Source organism: Podarcis filfolensis (assembly GCF_964270895.1).
Source record: "Podarcis filfolensis genome assembly, chromosome: 1".
Lineage (NCBI taxonomy): Eukaryota > Metazoa > Chordata > Lepidosauria > Squamata > Lacertidae > Podarcis > Podarcis filfolensis.
This window is the reverse complement of record NC_139604.1, coordinates 49,986,339-50,009,705: the sequence shown is the minus strand read 5'-3', so window position 1 is coordinate 50,009,705 and position 23,367 is coordinate 49,986,339. Positions and strand designations below refer to the sequence as shown.

Below are 23,367 nucleotides of genomic sequence, written 5' to 3'. Positions count from 1 at the left end.
ATTCCCATGGGTGCATTCCCATTGCATCATTTGGGTAAAAGGCTGTGACGCTGCTGGCTGGAGGGGCAGCTCCATGGCACCAACCCACTAGAAGAAGAAGAAGAAGAAAAAGAAGAAGAAGAGGAGGAGGAGGAGGAGTTTGGATTTGATATCCCGCCTTTCACTCCCTTTAAGGAGTCTCAAAGTGGCTAACATTCTCCTTTCCCTTCCTCCCCCACAACAAACACTCTGTGAGGTGAGTGGGGCTGAGAGACTTCAAAGAAGTGTGACTAGCCCAAGGTCACCCAGCAGCTGCATGTGGAGGAGCGGAGACGCGAACCCGGTTCCCCAGATTACGAGACTACCGCTCTTAACCACTACACCACACTGGCTCACTATGTAACCCACTTGCATACCCTCCAACATGTTGCAGCGGGAAACTGGGATGCCCATCTTCCAGGCCATGCTCCCCTGTGAGTCACATGATCCATGTGAGAGCACGGCGCCCCAAAATGGGATGTCCTGATTTAATCAGGACAGCTGAGGGGTATGCACTTGTGCATGTGTAGAATAGAAACCTCTGGCATTTGTATGGCTTCAGAGCAGCCGACCGTACAAAGCTGGGGGTCATATTGGTTGCCCACCCCACTTTTTACCTCTGGCCCATCGCACCACTGGCATGCAGACCCTGGAAAGTTGCCCACGAGGATATATGGCCTTCAGACTGAAATAGTTTCTCCACCTGATTTAAGTTAACAAATAAATAAAATAACAGCAGAATGCCAGATTTCATCAAAATTTCAACCAGATTAGGATTAGCATTATCCATAGTACTGTATGTTACTTTCTTGGTACACAGCTATTCAAGGGGTGTTCTTTGAAAGAGCTGAAGCTGATTAACTTGAGCGACTGTTCTCAACATGTTGCCGAGTTTTAAAGGGGAGTCCTGCGACTGTATTTGTCACGTCGTATTTTTCACAACCATCTGGAAATTTGAAGCTGGGGTGGAGAGGGGTTAGGGTTGAAGCATATCTAAGGGACAAAAGGACAGAGACTCCAAGCCAAGTTGTCAGAACTCTACAACCCATATAATATATATTAGCAACCAGGTGCAAAGTACACTGTAGTGGATGTAAGCTGATGAATCCTAAGTGGCTTTGGAATTGGCTACTTCTAGGAATATCTCAGGCAGTCCAGTAGAAGACAAGCCCAGTGTAGGAAAAGCAAGATGTTGCATCTCAAACAGAATTGGATATGTATTTAAAACTGAGCAAATTCAGATGCTGAGCTGTGATTTTTTTTCCCTCATGGGAATTTGAAATCTGAAAATAGAGGGAAATCCAACTCTTCTCTAGTGCCCAGATTTCCTTCTGTTCCACCTAGTATATAGAAAAATAAGCCAAATATATGAGTACAGGGCTCAAAGTTCCTGCCATATATAGTGCCTGGATCTATATAGCATTTAATATATATATATATATATCATATCCAGGAACATCTGGCCTGTCAGTAAAATTTGAATCTGCACATATTCCAAATGCTAAAATACATCCCCAGCTCAGAATCTAGAATGGTGAAAGCTGAATTTTGGCAAATATAGTTTGTTATAAAGATTTCCACATGACAACTTGAGAATCTGTGACTCGAGATGATTTCCCCTCCCCCTGAACATTCCTATATGAATGTAGCACCACGAGTAAATTTTAGAAGAAGTTGTATTCCCTTGTTAACCTTTATCTTTCCCTATAATGCTAGACAATACAATTCCTCTGTGTCCAGAGGAATTCTGTTTATTTTTATATGCACCCAGCATTCTGACTTGCAAAAATCATTACTTTTCACACTTTGTAGGGGGGATACACATTAATCCAAGATCTTTCATAATTGAAGATGGTGTGGTGGATGGGATCAAACTAAATTAATACTGAAATATTCCCAAGCCTTCCCTCACCCACCTCAGCCTTCATGTACAAAGGGACTGATAATATCTATACAGTCAATACTAAACAAACTGGTCATACTGTTAGTAATTTCCCAATATCATTCCCTATTCATATTTCCTTATTCAAATCAGTTCTAGGTTAATGCCAATTAACCTAGTGGTTAATGGTTAATGCCAATTAACCATATACAGTTAAGTGCACTGGCATGATAACACAAATACCATAAAGTGTAATATAGGCAAAATTTGTGAAAGGATCTAATTAACCCCAATAATAACTCAGTACTATTTTAAATTACTTTGAATAAATTTCAGCAGCTTATAAATAATGTCGAATTTATTTTATTTTATGTATTTATTTCAAAAGGTCATAGTGCGCTGGATTGCAATAGAACTTCAAAATGGTTTACAAATAGGATAAAATAATACAATTATGAGTTTAAAAACCATGTGTAAGGAGAGGGAGGAAAGTCCCCATCGTGCATGCAGAAGTCCTTGCTCTGACAAGATGCATTAGTTCAACAACCACCCTTAGCACACGAGGGAATTTTAACTAGGCAAGCCTATGCAAATTTTAATAATAATAATAATAATAATAATAATAATAATAATAATAATATACACATCCCCTGCCCCATCCAACATTCCTGCACTAAGGTGGTATCTACTTTTGCTTTGCTTTTTCCAAGCACTGGTCTGTGCTTAAAATCTCCATATCCAAGCCACCAAGCTTTTCCAGCAAAAACCTACTTTTTAGTACTCAATCAGAGCAAATGTCAGTGTGGGTTTCCTATGGATTGGCATTTGTTCTGATTGAGCTTTAAAGAGTGATTTTCATGAGGAAAGCTCCAGAGCAAAAAAGAAAGGAAAAAAGAGGAGGAGATGCTTGGACATGAAGCTTTCAGGTATGAACTGGGCCTGGAAAGAGTGGAGGCAAGGTTAGTGTGGAGAAGCCCATAGACTTGTACGCTGATGAACCGCTGTGAGTTGCAATAGATTCTGGGGGATATTCTAGGTGATACCCTCAGCTCAGTGGGGTGCAGGGGGGGCTGGCCGCACCGGGCGCAACATCTGGGGGTTAGGGTTAGGGGGCGCAAATCCACGGGTTAGGGGGCGCAAATCCACGGGTTAGGGGGCACAAATTACTTGCCTTGCCCCGGGTGCTGACAACCCACGCTACGCCACTGCCTCAGCTCATTGGGCATGGTGGCCAAGCCTGTGTGAGGCCTCATCACTGCGCTGAATCGGGCCCAATCAGCATTTCCTTTCAGTGCATGTTTCAAGAAATGTTTGCTGCTAAAGTGCCTTTCAGAGAAGCTTGTCTGCCATTGTGGATCTTATTAAAGAGCACACATCTTGCCTCCACCCTGGTAAAACTTCCAAGGAACACCGGGGTTTCCCAGAAACAGTATACAGTTTGAAAGCCCACTGAGCATCATATGCAGAGGCATAGCTCTCCTGAAAGCTAAACAGTGGTTACGCACATCCTGGTAGGGGTGAGACACCCTCCTTTTACAGTCTGGTGTCACCAGCCACAGCAGGAAAAGTTTTGCAGAGTCAGCCATCCAGAGCAGTGCACAGCATGGCTATAAACGATCCAAAAGCTCTGTTTTCTCAGCATGGAGAAACAGTTAAGTCAATCCAAGACGTATGGATTATGTTTAGTCTACATGTATTTTTACCAAAAAGGAAAAAAAGAAAGAATAATTTACAGGCTAAATGTGCTATTGAAATTAACTACCTTTGTCCACAGATTAAAATATATGTAACCCGAGGGGACTGCAATCACCTCTCCTTTTGTAACGTTGATTTGTCAAGGTTGACACCGTGTCCCTCGGCCAACACGACTCCCTCTGCAAAGCTGTAATCTGTTTCCTGTGCACCCAACGCAGAGCGCTCGGTACATGCAGCACTTGTCCCAGGAAAGAGGTGGTGTTGATTGCTGGCCAAACAGCCAATATCTCCTCTAGGGAACACTAGTTTCTCTAAAGCAAATATGTCCTTCCGCATGTGTCAAAAGAAAAATGCGAACAGTGCCATTATCAGAATGAAATCAAAATCCACAGGTGTATTCAAATGTTCCCCTTCTTTTTCGGGGAAAGGGATACGTCTGAGGTTGCACCCTTTCCAAGGATTTGCATTCTTCCAGAGCCAGGAAACACTGTTTTGAAGGTAATTAGGTGAGGCACATCTCAATGGCTGGTTGTTCTCCTTTTCTTCTGCTGATGTCTGCGTCATCCTAGTAATCAGTCCCAATTCCCAGAGAAAGGAAGGGCTTGGAACCTAGAGACGTGCAGCAGCATTCAGCTTACAGGCTTAACCTTTTTTTGCATGGAATTAGTTTGGGGGTGCAAAATGGACCTATTAGGCGGTATCTGACCCACTGTATACAGCTGTGGAAAGCCATTCACAAGTACAGCTGTGTATGTGCTTTTTTTAAAAAAATAATCTTAATCATAGCTACAAATATTAGCTCTTTTCCTCCTCCACCTCCACTCCTTGTTGCAAAGGGACTGAAGCTTTAACAAAAGTGATTGTAGGAAACTGCCTGGAGTGACGCGGGGAATTTTTATTGATGTCAATCTTTTGTTTGGATTCTAAAGTGAATTTCCGGATTAAAGGGCTTCAGTTTATACATCCAGATGATCAGACCAATTACCCTCAGCAACTACATCTGCCTCAAATGAATTTTTAACTTAAAGAGCAATGAATATTTGAAGTGGATTTCACCTGTTTTGCAGCTGATGTACTTTTCAAGCCATAGCATCCTACAGAGTTCATCAAATATATAATCCTGTGAATGATCTGAAATTAATACTGCAGTTTCTACAGCAAATGTCAACCAAATTCTAGCCCTTGCATTTCTTCCCATGTCTATTCACCCTACGGAATCAGAAGGAACTCGAACACAGCCCATCTGTAGGGGAAAATAATAATAATAATAAAAAATTTTATTTATATCCCGCCCTCCCCAGCGAAGCCGGGCTCAGGGTGGCTAACAACAATAAAATAATCCAACATTTTAAAAACATTTCATTATAAAAATTAATTAAAATCAAATTGATGGCAACCGTTAAGCAAAATTCTGTGCAGATTGCCAGAGGGGGGAGTCAGGCTGCGCCCTGACCAAAGGCCTGGTGGAACAGCTCTGTCTTGCAGGCCCTGCGGAAAGATGTCAGGTCCCTCAGGGCCCTAGTCTCTTGTGACAGAGCGTTCCACCAGATTGGAGCCGCAGCTGAGAAACCCTGGCTCAAGTTGAGGCCAGCCTAACCTCTCTGAGGCCTGGGACCTTCAGGATGTTTTTATTTGCAGACCGTAAGTTTCTCTGTGGGACATACCAGGAGAGGCGGTCCCGTAGGTACGAGGGTCCTAGGCCGTATAAGGTTTTAAAGGTTAAAACCAGCACCTTAAACCTGATCCTGTACTCCACCGGGAGCCAGTGCAGCTGGTATAGTACCGGATGAATGTGATCTCGCAGCGAAGACCCCATAAGGTGTCTCGCCGTGGCATTCTGCACCCGCTGGAGTTTCTGGGTCAGTCTCAAGGGTAGCCCCACGTAGAGCGAGTTACAATAATCTAGTCTGGAGGTGACCGTCGCGTGGATCACAGTGGCTAGGTCAGGGCGAGAGAGATAAGGAGCCAACTGCTTAGCTTGGCGGAGATGAAAAAATGCCGCCTTTGTTATAGCTGTAATCTGCGCCTCCATAGAGAGGGAGGTATCGAAGATTACACCCAAACTCTTAACGGACGGTGCTGGCACTAATTGCACCCCCGCAAGAGATGGGAGTTGCCCCCTCAATCCCATATCGTCCCGTCCCAGCCAGAGGACCTCTGTCTTTGAAGGATTTAACTTCAACCGGCTCCCACGTAACCATCCAGCCACAGCTTCCAGACATCTGGTCAGTGTGTCTGGGGCCGAGTCAGGATGGCCATCCATCAACAGATAGAGTTGGGTGTCATCGGCATACTGATGGCAACCCAACCCAAAACTCTGGACAAGCTGGGCGAGGGGGTGCATAAAGATGTTAAAAAGCATCGGGGAGAGTATCGCACCATGAGGGACTCCACACACCAAGGAGTGGCGCGATGACAATTCTCCCCCAAGCGCCACCCTCTGTCCCCGACCAGAGAGAAACGAGCGCAGCCATTGAAGGACTGTGCCCTGGATCCCCACATCGGCAAGGCGGAGGTCCAGGAGTTCGTGATCGACCATGTCGAAGGCTGCTGACAGGTCTAGAAGAATCAGCAGCCCTGACCCGCCTCGATCCAGCTGCCTGCGGAGATCATTTGTTAGGGCGACCAGAGCCGTCTCGGTCCCATGACCAGCGCGGAAGCCAGACTGGAATGGATCCAGAGCCGATGTTTCATCCAGAAACCTGCCAAGTTGTTCAGCAACCGCTCTCTCAATCACCTTACCCAGGAATGGAAGATTCGAAACCGGGCAGTAATTGGATAGATCTAAGGGATCTAATTATGTTTTCTTTAAGAGCGGGCGCACCACTGCCTCCTTCAGTTCCCCTGGGAATGTCCCAGTGCCAAAGGACAAATTGATGATATCCCCCAGGGGGGCCCACACCTCGTCTGGACATGCTCTAATCAGCCAAGACGGGCACGGGTCGAGAGGACAGGTGGTGGGCTTTCCAGTTCGGAGGAGTCTGTCCACATCGGCTGGGGGTATCCAGTCAAAGTGGTTCAATACTGGACCCGAGGACAGTCGAGGGGCCTCCAGTTCCTTTATTGTATCCAAATCCAAAACAGCTTGGCAGAACCTCTGCAAGAATATGAGACAAGATATTTCAAAGGAGATTTCTACACTTTCAAAACCACACATTTAGAATATAATTGTGTTAGTTTCTGGCCAATCCATATTATAAATTCTGCATAGGGATGAGTTGCCAGCAGAAGAGAATTGATTAACAAGAATCTGGAATCTGCAAACTAGTAACATAGTCCTGTGAAGCAGCATGCCCCTTTGGAGAAAGAAAAAGAAATGTGCAAGCTTCTAGTTACATTTCCCCCCACTCCTCCTTCCCAACTTGGAAGCCAAAACCAATCTCTGTTCTGAGAAAGTCTCTTTTGTGGTTCCACACCTTCCTTGTCTTTCTGATGAACTGAATGTTGTGTTATCTCTGATGAGCGTGTCTACCCCAGCTGATGTCTGAGTCAGGCAACACATAGCCACAACTCCAAGCTCCTATCTTAGCAAGCAAGATAAACAAATTATTTTGTCTGTTACGGATTCCCACGGACACACAATAGAGGAGCTGGCTGGAGTCACGGAAGCCATCCCACACTGTCCGCACAGCCCACAAACCTTCACTTGGGCTCACAGAGTTTTCCACAAGCATTCCCACAAGCCTCACATGATCATATCTTGCATGACATGAGCATGGAAGGGACAGTGCATCGTTCCAGTTCTGATGGGTGGGCAGGTAGGTAGAAAGATGATAGCCCTTATAGGGGTGGGAGTGAGGACTAAGGCAAACAGCTGGGGAAGAATGTTCTGGATTTTCAGTAAGGGCAGGAGGCCTGTGTGACATCTACAAGTGTAAGACTCTCCTTCTGGCAACTTAGGCCTCCTGAGGAAGGAAACATCAGGTATGTGGATGGGCGGGAGAACCAATACACTGAGTAGGGGCGGGATATTTATTTCTTTATTTGCTGTTGTTTTTAGTATGCCTATATCACTTTTTCTTCAAAAGAAATCAAAGTGGCCAACAAAATAAATATTGAAACAGCCAGATCCAATAAAGCAATAGGCAAAATAACAGAACAAAGCAGCTCAACAAAGCAGGGAAATGGGCATAACAGTATCACAGAGGTAAATAGAAAGTAAATAGCATGGCCCCATCAACAGCAACAAGAAAGACAATAAAACAGATGATCTATCAACACCCCTTACCCCTCCCCCTAAAAAACCCTGCCTAGTCTTGGTCAGTTGGGGGCAGGTGGGCTTTCCGAAGGAGAGCATTCTGTTAAGCTGCCACCTGAACTGAAATGGCCCTGCTTACCACAGCAACCGACTGTATTTTATGGGGGGAGGGGGGGCAGAGCAGCACCTCATACATTGAATGGATTGAATTGTTGGAGGGACATACCAGAAAAGACAAGCCTTAGCCGACTCCGTTTCCAAGCTGTGTAAGGCTCTACATGTTAAGAACCAGCACAATAAACTCAGCTCAGGAACAAGTAACCACATAGTCTCCCACTGCCCAGCAAATGCCAGGACTATCACAAAAACCCTTAAGCCACCAGGGCTTCTCACTTTGTCATGCAGAGTCCTGAATCTCCCCCCTCAAAAAACCTCAAATCTTTCTTCACCTTTTCATTCATTGCTCCTTCCATCTCCAGGCCAAGGAAAGAGAGAAGCAGCAACCTATTTGGGATTCTTATTTCCACACTCTTATGAGCTGCTCAGCAGCATCATGCACAATAGGGAGGGTCTGCTCTGTGTCCAAACCTCTTAGGTCCCTACTCAGTTTCTTTGCATTGCTGCCTCACCTACCATTGCCAGTTTCATTTGGGAACCTGAAGTGTCACTGAGCCATCAGCACCTGTGTGGGTAGCAGGTGTTTCCCATCTGGCTCCTGCTTGGAGAGAAATGCAAAGAGATCTGATCCTGCAGCTTGGCTATCTCTCTCTATGGCTTAAAGTGATCTGGACTAGATTCCTAGAGAGGAAGGGGATTTGCAGAGATGGGGAGGGGTCCTCCAGAGCAAAAACACCTCCCTCCAAACCCTCTTCCTGCCTGGCTTCTCATGTGGATAGAGAAAAGGCTTTGATTTCTCCCATGAGCTAAATTGGTGCCACCTTCTGAAATCTGATGTGAGTCTCCCCATTTTGTGCATCTGGGTGAAGAGAAGTCCCAGGACAGTTGGGAGGGAGATGCCTGGCAGGGGTGTCTGTACAACTGATCCAGCCAGGATTCATCACCACACCAGGATGTTGAAGTCGCTTACACATTCCTAAGTTTGAAACACTAAAAAGGGGAAAGTTTATGTATCACTGAACTCAAAAGTCTCTATGTCCCTGGGCCCCCAAATAAACATTGGTACACCTCACATCAAACACCTGCACAATCACAACAATAAGGGTTTGTCAAAGTTATCATGCTTCCTAAAAACTCATAAATGCATGGTGCATAAAATATCCCAATTTTCATCTGAGGAAAATTGGAGGGTATGTAACCAGTGCAGACTGAATAACACTGAATGAATATGTGGCTATACATGCGGAATTTCCCAGACATAGCTGGGATTCGGCCATCAGAAATAGTGTCCAGGCAGAAATTGCTGAAATGTTCAGGAAAATCTGGATGTATGGCAACCCATTTCGGAAGTGTAGATTTTGACCTTCGCTCTAGTTAAAGTTTCAAGGCATTTTAAGGGTAGCCCCATGAGAATTCATTGCAGTAGCCCAGCCTGGAGATTATTTAAACAGGAATGAAAAAAAATGCTACAAAAGCCTGCCCAGAGACTTAAGTGCCTCTTTACAACAGACAAAAGAAGGATATGATTTGTAAGATCAGGAAATGAACGTGATCTGATCAGGAAACTTCCCCTTAAATATTTGACAACAAGATACTAAAGCCAACTTTTGAAGTCAAAATCTGGCCAAGTTCTGGTAATGGACTTCTGTGTGATCAAAGGCTTGGGTATTGGGAACCCTCAAAGGTTCAAAATAATGGCTGGATGACCCTCAAATCGTGGCATGAACTGAAAAAGCATAGCATAACTAATTTATTGGTCTTCAGGACAGTTCTTTTATTCATTCTTTTATTCATTCAACTAGAAAGCAAACTTGTGGATCAAAAGCACAGGTCATGCTAACACAGGAGCATGTCAAAAAGATCACCTGAACAAGTTCAGATCAGCAGGCCAGAACCTGTGGAATCCTAAAGGAGATAGTGGGTTGTATCTAATGCTGTTCTTCTACTTGATCCAGGGAAGGCTCTTCTGAAAGGAAAGAAGAAGGGGTTGTTGTGTGTGGGGGGGTGTTTTAATTTAGATTTAGAAAATTACCCCTTCCCTCTGCAACTCCAAAAATATGTTCCAGGGAGTTAGGGGCCCTCTAGAACAATGTGGGTGGTAGTGCAAGGAGCTGCAAGAGAAAGGGGGAATTTGTGGAAATGACCTCCTGCCTCCTCCCATTATTTGGCTTTTCTGGGCCAAAGAGGCTTCTGTGAAGAAAAGGACAGCATTGGGAAAAGCCAACCAGTCCAAGATTTGCCCAACTAACTGCTATATTTGAGAATTAATGGAAAGCTTGTCAGGTCCCACAAGGCTGGAGAAGAACAATTCCACTGCCTAGGGATTTGAAAGAAAACCATGAGAACTAAATTTTGTGGGAGGCGGTACGGCAGTTTTGAAGTAGCTCAGATATATATGAGGAGTGGCTGAAATGTTCCCAGCCTTAACAGAATGGAGTAACAGAATAGTTCTACTTGTTAAGCAATGGAGAGAAATAAGGTGTGCCTGTCTTCTGAGGATCTCTTTTGAACTCCTACGCTTCAGCTAATATGCAGGAAATGGTCACACAGATGTGCCCTTCAAGACCAATCCACAGCCTATACCAGCTTTCCCCAACCTGGAGCTCTCCAGATGCTTTGCATTACAATTCCCAAATCCCTAACCATTGGTCATGCTGGCCAGGGCTGATGGAAGTTATATCCCCAAACATCTGGAGGAAACTACGTTGGAGAAGGTTTGTTTCTATCGTCAACAAAGTTTGTAATAAAAGCAGTGACCATTCCAGCACATCATTCCAGAGAACATTTGGCAGGTGGTCCCTCCCACCCCCCTTTGGTCTAATAGCCTTGAGCTTGATTTGTGTGAGAGCAAAAGACTTCATGGCCAATTTCCCATCCCTTGAACAGGCAGTGTGGAGGCTTATCCCAGCAATTTTGGTAACAACGCAGAGATAAAAATGAAAGAGAAAACTTCTATTATTTTGAGTTTTGAGCATCTATGCAGGTTTTAGCTGCCCAAAATCACCAGTTATGCGTGCAGAACAAGACAGAAAGCAATCACTGTTTGTGATCCAATTGTTTTGTTTATTGAGATTTTACTGATTTTTACTGATCCCCAGTCTGTCCATACCCCATTAGACATAGATCTGCCATATATTTTGGAAATTCCCAATGCTGTACAGAAATTCAAAGCTGCTACCATGTCCTCCCTTCATCCCATCCACCCATAAACTGATCGCCTTCCTTGCCTTGCTTTATCCCTATACATGTAAGCTTCCAAACAAGAAGCTAACCAGGGGAGTGGATGGGGTTAACTAGGACAGAACTAGAAGGCAGAACAAAAAGGGAAGGCACAATGATAAAAAGAAAATGAATGAAATGAAGAAAGCTGCTATTGAATTTCCATCTCATAGGTATGATTAGAACCCAGGTTCCTGCAATGTGCCTTTATAGAAAACACCTTCATTTTCACATTAGTCTACATAGAAATCAAGGAATTCTTGCCAAATTGCTAGAAATTTGCCCTCCTTTTGTAATCTAATGTAATAGATTTTTTCATGTGCCACCAAAGCTAACGTGTCCCAAATCCAATTATTTACTGATTGGATTTGGGTTGCTGTCCAATTCTGTAATGTGATATATTTAGCAACTAATGTGGCTTAGTTAAGCCACAGCTTAGATTCTGGCTACAGGTTCCAATAGTTTGAATGTGCTGTGCCATAGCATGCATATCTCCTACACTAAGGAAAGCTTCTAAGTCATGTTGATTGACCCTTGTCAGAACGTCTTTCCGAGAGCATCTACAGAACAGTGGCCTATCTGTGGCAGCCCACACTTCCAGCAATGTGTTCTAAGGAGACCCCTATATACTGGGAGAGGATCCAAGCCCAGCATGTTCTCTAGAATATTTTCTACTGAGTTGGTCTTAACCTATTGTCTGAAGTAGAAGTTTGACCATTTTCAAAGTGGCCTCCACTGCACTGGATTCAGTTTTGTATCTAAGCATCCTTTATTCCATTTGGTTCTCAGGTTGAGGACCGTAGCAACACATACTGAACCATACACAGATATAGCATACATAAACACACACAGAGATTTAGGCCTGGGTCTTCTGAATGGCCTATTACCCAGAAAACACAAGGTATCTGAAAACAGGTAGTATGGAGCACTTATCTAGTCCATTCTCATAATGCCACTCTCCAGCCTATTTTCACCATAAAAGCCCAACTTTTAAAGACATTATAATCCAACAGAAGTCATCAAAGCAGTTTATACTTTCTCTGAATTCTGTGGAAATCAAATTCTAGAAAACTACAAGGTGCTCTCATTTTCAGAAAGAGAGAGAGAGAGAGAGAGAGAGAGAGAGAGAGAGGGAGGTGAATATCTTCAAAGCGATACTTTGAAGGTATTCATACCTGTATCTCTATAAGTCAAGACTATTAGAAAATCTTCTATATTTCTGTTTCTTCTTAGAATGGCTCCCTGGTGCATACTGTGACCTGTTTTGGTAGCTACCTTACAAACTGCTTTCCAAATGCCTTTGTTAATTACAGAGTTAGATGGATGTCTGATGAAGCCATCTGAGCAGCTACTTCACTTTGTGACACAGAGAGAGAGATATTGAAATGGCAGTTATAGTGGCAGTTGTTGCAGGGGTCTCCAATTTCCACTTTTTCTGCCACTTTAGCACTTTAAATGTTTTAGGTACAAACAAAATGCAATATGTGAAGCAGAAATGGATCCCTATGGAGGATTCAAAACTGTTGACACAGTTAGGTGAGTAAAACAAGCCAGCTATGTAGAGATAAAAGGTAAAGGTAAAGGTACCCCTGCCCGTACGGGCCAGTCGTGTCCGACTCTAGGGTTGTGTGCTCATCTCGCTCAGGGGGCCGTGAGCCGGCGCCATCCGAAGACACTTCCAGGTCACGTGGCCAGTGTGACAAAGCTGCAGCTGGCGAGCCAGCACCAGTGCCGCACACGGAAACGCTGTTTACCTTCCCGCTATAAAGCGGTACCTATTTATCTACTTGCACTTAAGAGTGCTTTCGAACTGCTAGGTGGGCAGGAGCTCGGATTGAACGACGGGAGCTCACCCCGCCGTGGGGATTCAAACTGCCGACCATGCGATCAGCAAGTCCTAGGCACTGAGGTTTTACCCACAGCGCCACCCGCGTCCTGGGTGTTAGCTTGTAGAGATACAAGCTAACAATTAATGAGGTCATAAAGTTTGATTAGCTTTGACTTTGTTTGTTAATCTTTTCTGTGTTTGATGTTAATTATTTGTTAAATGTGCTCTCCTATACATGTCTACTCAGACATAAGCGTCAATCAGTTTAATGAGGCTTACTCCCAGATAAATGAGTACAGAATTTTAGCGTGAATCTTCATATTATTGCCACTCTCAGACCAACCCTATGCATGTTTACTCAGAAGTAATTTCCACTGCATCCAACAGAACATGCTCCCAAGTATGCTTTGGACTGCAGCCTAAACATGTCAGTGATTAAGATAATTACTTGGAAACATGCCTATGCTTAAGATAATTTCTCTGTAACATCTGAATCAGGAGAGGCTATACAAGCCTTGGACCAATGCCTGGACTCGGTGGTGGGCTGGATGAGGACCAAAAAACTGAATCTGAATTTTGCAAGATAGAGGTGCTGTAGGTGAGTGGTAGGGATTGGGAAGAAATTCAATTCAGTTGAATTTAAAGGCAACATTTAAAGGCAAACATACATAATTCAAAACAATATGTGAACCGAAACACAGCTATTCTTCCAAATTCACACTTCTCCGAATAGTGCAATGCAGTTCTCCAGCTAAGTAATTTATGTAAAAATACACGTACGAGGCTAAAGTGTACCCCAGAAGGCATATATTTGTGAAAATAACATCCAAAATGTACTGGGGAAAATAGCTCTACAAAAATGTTTATATGGGGAAATTGCATAAAAAAACTAGTGTGTTAGGAGAAATTCACACTAAGAAGCTGGTGAATTTTCATGAGGACTTGAAAACAATTATAAAGTGATGTGGAAATGTGGATAAATGAACATAAATTCAGTGGGGAAATGAGGAACTGAGAGTAACCAAAACTTACAGATTTATGCATTCCTAGAGAGCGGTCCTCAAATCTGGATGATTGATCAATTGTCAGCTTCAAATGGGATCATACTTCCTCTGGGATTGCCCCAGATCCATCTTAAGATACAAAAGCCCTGGTAACCTCAGTGACTACATGTGCATCTTACCAGCTTCCCCTGGTAGAAGAAGAAGAAGAAGAAGAGTTTGGATTTGATATCCCGCCTTTCACTCCCTTTAAGGAGTCTCAAAGCGGCTAACATTCTCCTTTCCCTTCCTCCCCCACAACAAACACTCTGTGAGGTGAGTGGGGCTGAGAGACTTCAGAGAAGTGTGACTGGCCCAAGGTCACCCAGCAGCTGCATGTGGAGGAGCGGAGACGCAAACCCGGTTCCCCAGATTACGAGACTACCGCTCTTAACCACTACACCACACTGGCTCTCGGAGAGTTACAGAAGTTTTCTCACTCCTTATTTGCCTCACGGATCACCATGCTCTGCAGAAGAGGGCCTTGTGCAGATGCCATCCCATCAGAAGGATTGTAGAAATGGTCAGAGGCAGATTTGGGGGGGGGCTGAGCCTCAGGGGTGCCACAGGGGGCCCTGCAGCTATGATATAGCTGAGATATAGCTATGATATAGCTGAGAGTTGGGGAGGCACCAAATTTTGGCATCACACAGGGAGTCACTGAAATTTGAGACCCCAAGGTCTGCCACTGAATCGTGCATTAAGTGTTACGACGCCTGCCTTTTGGAACTCCCTCCTGCTGTATATTGAGTCCCAAACTTTACACGGTGCCTAAAACTGGGGCTGGTCTGCAGCCCTCCAGATGTTTCTGAACTACGACGTGCCCAAGGATTAAGACATTCTGGGAGATGATTTATAACGAAATGAAAAAGGTATTTAAATATACCTTCCTGAAGAAACCAGAGGCCTTTCTCCTGGGCATGGTCGGCAAATTGGTGCCAAAGAAGGATAGAACTTTCTTTATGTATGCTACAACAGCAGCAAGAATACTCATCGCAAAGTATTGGAAGACACAAGATTTACCCACTCTGGAAGAGTGGCAGATGAAGGTGATGGACTATATGGAATTAGCGGAAATGACTAGCAGAATCCGAGACCAGGGAGAAGAGTTGGTGGAAGAAGATTGGAAAAAATTTAAAGACTATTTACAGAAACACTGTAAAATTAATGAATGTTAGAAGGATGCTGGAATGAAGTTATATGGCTTTAGCAGAAATGTTATAAAGAATTAAGTAAAAATAGATTGTTAATGGACTAAAGGGAAAAAATAAGGTTAGATTGTGTTAAGATAAATTATAGGACAAAAACTGAGAAAGATGGAAAGGATTTGCTGAAATAGCTAACTGAACTGGAATACAAAAAAAGGGGGGTGTGAGGAGGTCACTGAAACAAGTAAATGAAAGATAAGATATGGAAATATTGGATGTGTTTTTAATTGTTTCTGTTTTTGTTTTTGCTTTGTTAAGATAAGTAGTGTTTTTGTTTTTCTTGTATTGTATTGTTCTGTTTAACTCTTTTTTTTCTTTTTGTAATCTTTAAACTCTTAATAAATATTAATTTTTTTTTTAAAAAAAAAGATGTTTCTGAACTACGACTCCTATCATCCCTGACTATTGCCCCTGCTGGTGGAAAGTGATGCTGGTTTGGAGTCCAACAACATCTGGAGGACCACAGGCTAGCCACTTGTGGCCCTGAAAGTAGTGCTAGGGATGGAAAGATCTGTCAACTTCAGTTATCTCAGTTTCACATTTTCCCAAATTTCTGAAATTTGGTGCTCCATATTTCTACAGCAATTTGTGACTAAAATAAAATACAAATCTTCATGAAAATTCATCAGCATTTTAGCGTAAATTTCTTCTAGTAAACACATTTTTGTACGCAATTTTGACTTATGTACACATTTTTGCAAGCAATTTCCCCTCATGTAATGCATTTTTTGCATATTATTTTAACTGATATATTCATTTTTATGCACAGTTGCCCCCCAATATATGCATTTTTGAAGCTGCATCCCAAAATTTGGACGAGTGTGAATTCTGAAGGACAGCTGTTTCAGCTCACTTACCATTTAGGAAAGTGTGGATTTGGTAAATTCACCTTTAAATGCAAACCAAATCAAAGTTCTCTCACATCCCTGCAAGAGTGGAATGGCTAGGGTGGGTGCTCCATAGTTGGGGCTCAGTTGCTTAGACTAGTGAGTAGCTCTGACCTGGAAGCTTGTGCAGGGATCACAACACCACCTGGCCTGCTCTAGCATTCTTGGCTGGTTTCTCTGCAGACCTGGGAGGTGATGCACAGTCTGAGTTCGTACATGCAGTCCCTCAGGTCTTCAGTTCAGCACCCAGCGCGAGCTTTAGTATTGACATATATGCAAACGGAGGCTTCCTCTTTTGTTGTCAGAAAAGAAAGTGTTCCATGAGCAGATGGGTAATCTCCTCTCTGTACGCGTAGCATTTCTCCCAGCTCACAGAGGAGTAAGGGGGAGATATGGGTCATCGCAGGGAAAAGCTCTGTTCTTTTGATGTTTATTTAAAAAGCAGACTGTACTGACAGAACGTGCTTATGTTAGAACATTGGAGAGCTGTTAGCAGCTGGTGTTGATGACAACACTGTATGAGTATCGAGACAGATTCATTTTGGGTCTGTGGAATAAATTGATATATGAGTCCTGAACAGAAGCAGCATTCTGTTTGGAGGATGCTCATAATGACATGCCTGGGAAACAGTGTCCTAGTATTTATCCCATCCTCAACAGAGGTTGAAGTGCTATCGTACTACAGCTTTACTGCAAAGCTCAGTGTGCTTCCACAAGTTGCTTATTCTGGAATGACCATTCTTTGATCATTCCTTTCTTTTTTAAAATCAAGGTGACATTATCCTCAAATCACTGTGTTTCCCCCCATAGTTCTTCCGTCTGTTTTGAGATCTAATAAAATCTTCCTGGGGTGGGGGGAGGATTCAAACAGAAGCACACAATAACCAGAGGCATATATTTTCATTGCACTGCTCTTCCATCTCTTTGAAATGGCAGCATTGTTTCTTTAAAAAGTAAATATTTTCATTTATGCTATGCCACTTTTTTCAAATACAGTTTTTATATTTTAGATACTCTGCTGCTCATTTGCTTCTCCTTTATTTGTTATGCTGTCACTGTTACAAGAATCTGAATTTTATTATGTAATTCTTCTCTTATATTTATATAACAGTTTGATTTTTATGTTCTATAGATATTAGGTTATGTAATGACATTTGTGTTGCATGTTGTAAACAACTCTGCTCTTCCGATGAGTGTTATATAAATGTCAATAATAATAATGCAATAGCAGTTAAATAAAACAAAACATTTTAGCACAAATTTAAAATTTGGTTTATTTATTTATTTATTAAAAAATTACTAACATATAATGCATAGGTGCATTTTCACTAGGTCATGGCCACTAGACTAGCAGGATACACATTCCACCATTGGCAACATTGAGCAGGCCACATGTCAGGGGTAGATCGGACCATATGCAGATATGGGCAGGACCATCAGCAAAGGGGAGGGGAGTAATGGATGTGACTCTCATCTTTGTACAGTAGGCTACATTCCCGGCTACATTCCAGTCCTGTGAAAATAATAAGTTTCTATACACAGTTCTCTGCATCCAAAGAAGCAAAAGGCATTATCTCACTTCAAGGACACATTCTTACTTGGCAGAAGTCCTCAAAGAATGTGCAGAGCTGACCTGGGGATAAGTTGTGACCAAGGGAAAGTCCCAAGGGACAGATAGAGGTGACTACCTGAGGCACCCGTACCCTGCTGAAACTCCAGCTATCTCCTTGCCCTATACTTTTGCTGGCCCAAATCTCCAATACTGTGTAAGCAAAATCCTTTCACCAAGTGATTTTGAAGCAGATAATAGCAGTTGCAAACCCAGATCCTTCTGAGAAGGTGAGGAGGAAATCCCAATGTCCTAAGTGTGGGGGTGCTGAGCTCTGCAGCCCATAGCTAAGGCATCTGAAGTATTAAAAAAACCATTTCCTGGGCAATGGGGTAGCAACACAAGCCTTAAAGGGATTCCCTGCATTAAGAGAAACCAGCACACTGGTTTGTGCAACAAAGGATTTTCATACCCTCCAACATTTCTCCAATGAAAATAGGAACGTCCTATTCCACAATTTTACTATTTATACCCCATACATCTTACTGGGTTTCCCTAGCCAATCTGGGCAGCTTCCAACATACAGTCGTACCTTGGGAGTTGAACAGAATCTGTTCTGGAAGTCTGTTGGACTTCCAAAACATTCAGAAACCAAGATGCAGCTTCTGATTGGCTGCAGGAAGCTCCTGCAGCCAATCAGAAGCCACAGAAGTGCCGCTGGACGTTCAGGTTCCAAAGAATGTCCAAAAACCGTATCACTCATTTCTGGGTTTGTGGCTTTCTGGAGCCAAAACATTCGTCTTGCAAGACGCTCGGGATCCAAGGTGCAACTGTATATAAAAACATAATAAAACATTAAACTTTAAACAACAACAACAACCCTTCCCTATACAGGATTGCCTTCAGACAGCTCAGGGGTCAGATAACTCCACACCCTCCAACATTTCTCCAATGAAAATAGGGACATCCTAAGGAAAAGTGGGACATTCCAGGATCAAATCAGAAACCGTGGCGGCTTCTCTAAATCAGGGATATTCCTGGAAAACAGGGACACTTGGAGGGTCTGGATTTTGCATATATATTTCTAAACATGCCGCATAGCAGATGTGAGAAGCAGTTCAGCAGCAATGGAAAGCACACTTACCAGAAAATGCCTACGTGAGCTAAAGATGCCTTCTCTCCAGACATTTATTTGTAAGGCGGGGAAAAGCATCCTTCACCACCACCCTCCAGGTCTTCCCATCCTTGGTACCAGCTGGGCTGCTGTCGCCAATGCATTCAAGGTCCAGGAAACCCACACAGCTGTTTTTGAGGACAAAGCAAAAGAGGTTTTCCTCTGCCAGGACTCACACTGAGTGTTCCCAAGAAGCAAGTGTATCTGTCGATTCTAAGGCAATGTGGTTTTGGAGCAGCTCTAATTTAATCTGAAGTTGAGAAATACAACCCTCCTAACTTGGCTGTTCCATTCTCCATGCCCTAAACATTTTTGACAGGAAAACAGCTATTATTCATCTATAAATGGCTATGGAATCTTAACCCACAGCACCCTTTTACTCCCATTAATTCCACTGATGAATCTTATTCTCAACAGCTTCACGTTTTCTTTCTTTTCCTTCTTTTCTGCCTTCCCTCCATCCCTTTTTTTCTTTCCCAATTCTCTTCTCTCTTCCCTTACATAAATCTGGATTTCAAATCAATCAATACAAAATACTTCTGCCTCATTAATAATACACACAGCAGACCCTCCTAATACAACATCTGAGTCATAGTTGTGAATAGAGAAGATTAGAATTGCATCTTAGAGGGAGGAAGCTGGAGGGGAACTTAAAAATAAATAAATGCATCCCTTGCTTCTTGTAACCATCCAATACTTTTCACACACATGGCAGAGAGGGAGAGGCAGGGAGAGATATAAAGAGAGAGTTCTAGGCAAGCCATAGTACAGCTCATTTTTAAATTTGGGGCTCAGCCTGAGAACATGAGAAATAGGGTGTGCACAGATGAGCTGGAGAATGAAAAATGGAGAGTAATCACTACCATTCTAGTCAAATAAAATACTCAATCGATTTGTCCAACAGATGGGCTGTTTGCTGGCATCAGACTCCAGAATCTGTCTCTGCAATATCACTCATTCAGTGGAACTATTTTTTCTTCGAATCCGCAGGCTAGTTGGAAAGGAGAATGTTCTTGGCACGTGCAGGTTGTCTTTCCCTAGCTACTGAGTCACTCACTGCAGCTAGCACGCACAAACTGGAGATCAGGAAGCTGCTCCGGAATTAACCCCATACACCTGTAAGCACTGATTCCAGCCCAAATGAAGTTTCTCCTCAAATGTAGGGGGGTAGAATGGATGGATAGAAAGGCATGCTATGTGCCTATTCAGGTTTTGGTCTAGTGAGCCTGACGCTTGGTTAGCAGTCTTAGCTATGGATGGTGTGGCTTGGATGTGAAAGCTCCAAATTAGGTATTTCCCTAGCCCTGAACGTGTGGGACTGAGGTGTCAAGGCGGCCAGCTCCCTTGTTTCACGTGTAGATATGCTTTTATAACATGCGAGTGTCCTTTGTCATAATTGTGCCGCTCCCACATAACCAGGAAGCTGCACTTCTCTTTGTTATGACGGAGGTAGGGTTTTGTGTTATTGGCATGTCATTTCACTTCTACAAGAAAAAGAAATTGGACTCTCCTTTAAAGAACAGTTCACTCACCTAAGGAATTTTGCCAACTTAAAAACAAAACAAAAAAACAAAGTGGAAAGTCCCCCGTCATCACCAGCATGGATTTATGTCGTACCAGCATAAAATGCTTTATAGTGCCATTTGCTCTGACAGGTCACAGATTAAAATCGGGAGGGGCGCGCTTGCATGCTTGACTGTTAACACACATATTCGCATCCTATGGATCACCTCCTGAGCCCCCACCTTCCTTTCCCTCATGCTAAACATTGCTAATGGCTCTTCTTTGCCGGCCTTTTTTGTTTTCTTGGCAATTGCTCCCCCCACAATGATGTAAAAGCAAAGTGCCTATGTCTGTGTGTTCATTCGCTGGTTAAAAATACTATAATATGCTAGTGCAAAAGAGTGTGCCAGCTACAGTGTGTGAAATGACAAGCTGGCAGAGCTGTGCACCACAAAAGAGACTTAGTGGTTCTCGAGTGTGTGTAACAACAACAACAACAACAACAACAACAACAACAACAACAACAACAACAAACAAACAAATAAATAAATAAATAAATAGAATAAAATACAAATTGTTTACCTCTTGGATGTCTGACAGGAGGGCGTTCCACAGGCTGGGTGCCACCACAAAGATGGCTTTCTGCCTGGTTCCCTGCAACTTCACTTCTCGCAATGAGGGAACCACCAGAAGGCCCTTGGAGCTGGACCTCAGTGGGACAAACCCAGAATTTGTTGCCTCTATCCGTCATTGGCTCTGGCTCTACTACTTCCATCTACCCTGCCTTCCACCCTATTAGTCTCAATGGGCACCAGCCACCATTGACCACAACCCTGTTTTGTACAATCATTCACCATGCAGATTAGATGGCCCACTTGTAAGCCTACATGTGTCAGTGAGCGTTAAGGCAATTAAATGTTCAACATCAGCTTTTCAAATTCAACATTTTAGGCAATACCCACTAACTAAAATCCATCAATCTGACAGCATCGATAACTGGGAATGTTTAGAACATTCAAATTATGAGAATCTGAATTTGTTCTGGGTTTGTATTAGGTTTGCATATTTATATTATAGCCAAGCAAACTTGCTAAATCAATCAATCAATAAAAACCCGCTGTGATCATACCATCCCTCTGCAAATTCATTGCAGATCTAGTCCATCAATTTTGTGGTTCCCTTTTCTAAGATTTTCTAATTTCTTATTTCTTATTGCTGTGTCTGTAGTTGGCATGCTGAGAGCCTGCAAGTTGTGAAACCATAAAATATCTCAGACATTGCAACAGAAGAAAAAATAAGTCAGACCCTGGATGGCGCCTGGCTCTGTCTTGCTCCAGATTGATCTGCCCCTCCTCCACACCCCAGTTATCTACTCCAGTTGAATCTTTTGTCAAATTGTTAAGGAATAAAAAAATGGTTTGGGAGACTGTGATATATATTAGTTTTGTTTCCAGATTTGGAAACAGAAAATTCAAATGCACAATTTTCCTGCAAGCTCAGTAAAAATGTTTTTCTATGTGTTTTATTGTTGTTTTATAATCATTTTACTGCACACTACACTGAAAATCTGAATCAGGTTATATATATATTCCTGCTGTACCTTTATGCTGCACTTCCACATACATAAAGGTAAAGGTAGCCCTGACCATTAGGTCCAGTCGCTGATGACTCTGGGGTTGCGCGCTCACCTCGCTCTATAGGCCGAGAGGGCCAGCGTTTGCCCGCAGACAGCTTCCAGGTCATGTGGCCAGCATGACTAAGCCGCTTCTGGTGAACCAGAGCAGCGCACGGAAATGCTGTTTACCTTCCGGCTAGAGTGGTACCTATTTATCTACTTGCACTTCGACGTGCTTTCGAACTGCTAGGTTGGCATTTAAAAAAATGTTTAGGGGGTACTCTCATTTTGACTCAAGAAAATCACCATTTTATAGTTCAAATCGGGGGAAATACAGTAAATTGACAAAATTCACAAAATGTTTAGGGGTATGTGTACCCCTGCGTCCCCCCCCCGAAAAAAGAACTGCATAATTTTATTTGTGTGCCACCTTTCCACAGTTCAAACCATGCTCAAGGCAGCTTGCAACATGAAAATACATAACTACAACATAACAAAAGTAGTCATAAACAATAAATGAAATATTTAAAAATACACAACCAAACTGAACAATTTCAACATAAATCACAAGAACTAAAATACAGAAAACCAAGAGCAACAACCTCCCCCATGAGAAACCTCCAAAAACCACCCCACACTTCTAAGCACACCAGGGATGTAGCCCATCAGGGGGACTTACTTCTGAGTTAGCATGTACAGTTAGCATTGTGCTGAAGAGGGGATTTTGGATGGCCCTGCTTTCATGCCCTTGTAATGCTGTGATGACAAGCGGTCTAAGTGCTGCAAATACACCCTGAGCTAAAGAAGTGCTGGCCTTGAAGACAGTGGGTGGGGGGGAGAGATTTTTTTAAAAAATCAACTAGGACTGTACACACAGGCCTAATCTTCTTCGATTCTTTGCCAGACCAGCCTCTGTGAGAAATCTTTAACCATTTTCCTGCTGGTATTTGATTGGGGAAGCAGCATTCAGCAATTACCTGGGGGAGCAGCTAAGTAGGAACAGCCTGTTCTTTGGTAGAAAGCAACTTCTGGGTTCTCTTTTAACAACAACAACAACAACAACAACAACTGAGCAATTTTGAATAAATTGCAAGGCATTTATAAATGGAGGGAATTTAAAAAGGCAAACAAACAGGGAAATCACTGTCTCCAATGTAAGAACAGAAGAAGAGCCCTGCTGGGTCAGATTGAAGGTCTGTCAAGTCCACCAAACTGTTCTCACAGTGGCCAACCAGATACCTGTGAGAGGCCTCAAGTAGTACCTGAGCACAAGAGCATTCTCCTCCCCTGTGGTTTCCAGCAACTGGTATTCAGACATCCATCCTCTGACAGCTGAGGTAGAACAGAGCTACTGAACTGGACATAATCCTGTTATCAGAAAATGAGGTAGTCCAATGATTTTGGGTGCATTGGGCTTGAGCCTAAGTTCCAGCC

General features: G+C 43.1%; 1 long non-coding RNA gene across 2 annotated transcripts in view; it reads right to left on the bottom strand.

The window, feature by feature from the left end:
- The window catches only part of LOC310749437, a 31,821-nt gene extending 10,484 nt beyond the window's left edge, over positions 1 to 21,337 (bottom strand). Inside the window, exons 1-2 of one of the 2 annotated variants that reach the window (XR_014541625.1) lie at positions 20,901 to 21,337; positions 18,786 to 18,943 (exon numbers count right to left, since the gene is read on the bottom strand). This is a non-coding gene — a long non-coding RNA (uncharacterized lncRNA). Of the gene's footprint in view, positions 1 to 18,785; positions 19,385 to 20,900 lie in introns of those variants that run through there. The other variant, XR_014541626.1, reaches the window with a different exon arrangement.
- Positions 21,338 to 23,367: the final 2,030 nt, after the last annotated feature.